This window comes from Chaetura pelagica, unplaced genomic scaffold (genome assembly GCF_000747805.2).
Source record: "Chaetura pelagica isolate M959 unplaced genomic scaffold, ChaPel_1.0 scaffold418, whole genome shotgun sequence".
Classification (NCBI taxonomy): Eukaryota; Metazoa; Chordata; class Aves; order Apodiformes; family Apodidae; genus Chaetura; species Chaetura pelagica.
In genome coordinates, this window is record NW_009954232.1 from 722293 (window position 1) to 727106 (window position 4814).

Consider the following 4814-nt stretch of genomic DNA (forward strand, 5'->3'; position numbering starts at 1 on the left):
ATGTTGTATTTGAGGGGCACTTAACTATTCAAGATGCTACCCTACTGCACACAGTGAATGTTAGAAAAGAGGAATGGAAGTAATTGTTCAACTCACTTTTCAGATGGTTTCATTTGTTCATCATGTTACATCTACTTAACTGATGCACCACATTTTATTTGGTTGTGTAGTGTTGTTTCAGTAACAGTTTGTAAAGTGAACTTTAGCAGCTCTTTCCAAAACCAGGCTGCCTCAGGAAGCATTGCTTTTCTAGAAGCAAGCTTAAGATAACAGCAGAGCAGAACTCAGGATGCTGTGTGAAATGATTAGTGCAATATAAAGGCTAATTTACTTGTCAGCAGTTTGCCCAAATTCATGTTAATAAAGCATCAGCCTTAGATTCCTCATTTCTCCTGTCAAGGAGGGCCAAGGTGTGCCCTCTTTATAATCACTGTAAAAATGAAATACCAAGCAATCCTCATGGTAAAGCTGGGAACTGGAGGGCACATTTTAGACTTGTGCAAGAGAAATAAAAGGCAACCAAATCAAGTGTGTGGCAAAAGCACAAACACCTACCTGTCTTCTGATGCTGTCCTGGTCACCAAGGCTAACTTTTTCCTAGCAAAAGTAATCTGTTAATTTATCACATAAGACAAACAGCACCAGAAAAAGATCTCTGAAGTTGCAAGAAAGTTTCCATGACTCTTGTTTCTTTTGTAGAAATGTTACATTTTTAAGTATATATGTTAGCTCTTGGCTTTTCAAATACCATTACTGATTTGCTTTGTTTTGTTTTGTTGTTTTTTAATTTCTTAATAGCATTTAGGAAAAGTTAGGTCAGCATAATAAAAGCTGAAAATGAAAATACATTTAAACTTACAGTGAAGTCTCACAGGAGACTCAGGCTTAGATCTGGACATCTCTTTTCCAGTTACAGGCACACAAGAGGCATCAGGACATATCTCAGGTGTCTGCTAAGACTTCCAATGATATTATGGCTTTGTTATAACAAGCACTCCCATGCCAACTAATGTGAAAACCAGAAGATTGTCTTTTTAAAGATCCATCAGTCTGCATGATCCATCCCCTGCTATATGCCTGGTATACAAGCCAAGGCAGAGCATGAGTAAATGGCACTGTTACATTAAGCAGTGGGATAATACATTCACAATTTGACTCCGTATACTACATAGAACCTTTCCTGTGGAGAGAGACAAAGACTGAATTTTCTCAGTGCCTGAAGTAGCAAAGAATTGTTTTTCTAGAGGAGAACATGGCACCATAGAAGCCCTGCCCTTGAAGCATAACAGATACAAGTATAAATGCAAGGTGGCTGGGCATAAGGGACTTCAGCAGTTAAGGAGGATGCAGAGTGCTGCATTAACTATAAATTACTTATAGGGTAGGGCTAGGAGGCTCCATAGTAATTAAACCTTTGAACACATAAATGTTACCAAAGAGTAGAACAGGAACAAGAAGAAGGTTGATTAGTAAGATGGAGGCTTGGGAGTTAGGCTCAGCTACAGAACATGAGAAGTTGTGACCCTAGAAGATAATGAGACTAATGATCTAATATACTGTTGTTTTTTTCACAATGGCCAACTGGTTCACTGCTCGTGAAGTTTGAGGAAGACCATTTCCCCAGTAATTAGCTAACGAAAGGAAAAAATATCTCTGCAGCTGTGACAAGACTATTGAGTTATCTGTGAGTCCCTCTCATTCTTAAATGAAGGGCTGCATTCACTTCATTGACTTTGAGAGAAGGAAGGAGGTGACAAAGACATGAAACTTGAATTTCTTCCAATGTCTGCTAAAGGCTTCTGGCTTCACTGCTATTCAAAGTGACTGTTTCAGTATTTGCTGAGGCTCTACCACATCTTTCACTGGAGTAGTACAAACTGTGCTTCCAAAGGTAATAGACATTTTTTTCAAGCCAGTAAAAACTAAATCTGTGGAAATTTTGTGTCTATACCCAGCTTACCCCGAAGACCTCAGGAGTAAAGTGGTTTTTAAGTGGGATTATTACTTTGTTTATCATGTGTTGTTACATACTTTAAGAAACTCCTCTATGTATGTGGATAACTTTAGCCCTTACATGCAGTTATAAGTAATTGAACTGAAGTAATTCCTTGCTAACAGATGAAGGAGGCACAACTAAACTTACAATGGAATTGAAAAGGTAATTCATAGAATCAGGGAATAGTTTGGGTAGGCAGAGACCTTAAAGATCATAGAGTTCCAACTCTCCTTGCCATGGGCAGAGACACAACCCACTAGATAGACCAGGTTGCTCCAACCTGCACTTGAAAGCTTCCAGGGATGGGGCATCCACCACTTCCCTCAGCAACCTATGCCAGTGTCTCGCTACTCTCACACTAAAGAATTCTTTCCTAATGTCTAACCTAAATCTACCCTCTTTCGGTTTAAAACTTTACCCCTTGTCCTATCATTACATGCCCTTATAATACATCCCTCTCCAGCTGATGTAGTGGAGATGGCAGTGATCCTATCCCATGTTAAAGTTTTGCTTTAATGAATGTTTTGTTTGCTATTTCTTTAACTCTGTGTATACTATATTTTGGTGCTAATGAAGCACTTAGACATTAGTAATGGTGATACTAGTGTTTGATGTAACAAGATATCACTAACAGATGAGATAGGAATGCAGGGTGGGGGAAGGACCATGTTCCTCCCTCAGTTGGGCTGCTCCAACAGCAGCTGCAGCTGACTGAGAATCCTCCACACAACGAGCATTTACTCTCACAAGAGGGGAAAATCCTGACACTGTAACAGTTCTTAGTCCTTTGGACATATCCCCTTTGCCTCAAAGGTTTCTGGAGCATCTTGCTGTGCTCTGTTAGGTGCTTCTTACTTAATGTTACCTGCTCCACTGGCTCCTCCAGACTCAGCTGGTTTGGATTGCAGTGACTCAATGCCATCATCTCCTTTCCATCTGCTTCTTGTTTAAAAAGCTGAGGTTATCTCTCGTCTCATGAGCACGTCTGCAACTTCTCAGTAATTCTCATATGATTGATGAGAATATATTCTGCTTGATTTGGAGGGGAAGGGGTGTTTAGTCTCCACCCCACTTTTCTAATGCCCATATATATACAAAAAGTCCTGTGGTATCTATTACACATTATTTCACTAAGCAACCAGCCAAGTCTTTTGTTCTGTAATTTAGTAGAACAAAGTAAGCCTGAATTTGACCCTCCAGCCATTTTAAGCAAACAACATCTGTGTGAAGCCATTAGGTTTCCAATACATTGACTCACTGCAATGTCCTTAAGAGCAAATACTCTTTCAAAACATGTTGTGGACTCTTCAATGTCATTGCTGCAGATAGTATGCTCAGATCATACTATCTGCTATCACGTAGATTATGTTTAGCTGATTTTATTATCTCAAAAATGTTTTTTTCTGGAGAGTGCGGATGAAGTGAAGGAAAAAAATTGAGTTGTCTTTTTCAAGCATGCTCAAAAAGAGCTGGCAAGCTTTTAACTACCACCCTCTCAATTTGCCCCTCAAAGGAACAGCCTAAGCAGGTCTGCAGCAGAAGGGGGTGGCAGTGAGGACCACGAGCACCACCAAGGAGGAGCAGTGCTGGGAAAGACACAAATTGGCTCCAGTGCATGGCATTGCTCCAGACCTGGCATGGAGAGAGGCCTTCTTGGCTGCCAGAGCGCTGAGGGCCTGTGCTTGGCCTCCCTGTTCCCTCCCTGCACTCTCTTCCTCAGCCTTGCTCTGTGTGCCCTCACTCCTCCCCACAGGCTGGTGTCTGTAAGGCCCTCCATCTGCCTTGCAGCTCCTCCCTGTGCTTCCAGCCCTAAATCCCAGCCTTCCCACATGGCAGCAGCTCCACAGCTCTCTCCCTGCACTCCTGTCTTCACCAGTTGTTTCGCAAGCCCTGTGATGTGATAGGGCCCAGCTGGGCACCACAAGTCTCCCAAAGGCCGGATTCACCCATGGCTATCCCCCCACCTCCTCCCCAGAGAGGCCTGGGCAGATGCCGGGCCTGGCAGGGAAGTCACAGCAGCCACGTCCTTCTCACAGGGCTGCTGAGCATGTGAGCAGCAGCTTGTGGCAGCCGTGTCATCACAGATAACCCAAGCACACGTGGGGGACAGCATCCCCCGCAGTCACTTACATGATGTCATTTAAAGGATGAGGAAAAGGCTGAAGTACTTAATGCCTTCTTTGCCTCAGTCTTTAATAGCAGGACTAGTTGTTTGCTGGGTAGTCAGCCCCTCGAGCTGGAAGAGAGGGATGGGGAACAGAAGGAGGTGTCCATAATCCAAGAGGAAATGGTTAAGTCGCCTGCTGTGCCATATAGGCCTACACAAGCCTATGGGGCTGGATGGGTGACACCTGAGATTGCTGAAGGAGTTGGCAAAAGTACTTACCAAGCTACTCTTTGAGACTTATCAGCATTCCTGGCTAACCAGGGAGGTCCCAGCAAACTGGAGGTTAGCAAATGTGATGCCATCTACAAGAAGGGCCAGAAGGAGGATCCAGGGAACTACAGACCTGTCAAAAATCTGACCCCAGTGCCAAGAAACGTCATGGAGCAAATCATGTTGAGTGCCAGAACACGTTACAGGAAAACCAGGTGCTCAGGCTCAGCCAGCACAGCTTCATGAAGGGCAGGTCCTGCTTAACAAACCTCAGTTCCTTTTATGACAAGGTTACCCACTTGGTGGGTGAAGGAGAGGCTGTGGATGTAGTCTACCTGGATTTCAGTAAAGTCTTTGATACTGTTTCCCACAGCATTCTGATGGAAGAACTGCCTGGACAGGCATTCTCTCTGCTGGATCAAACACTGGCTGGATGGCCGG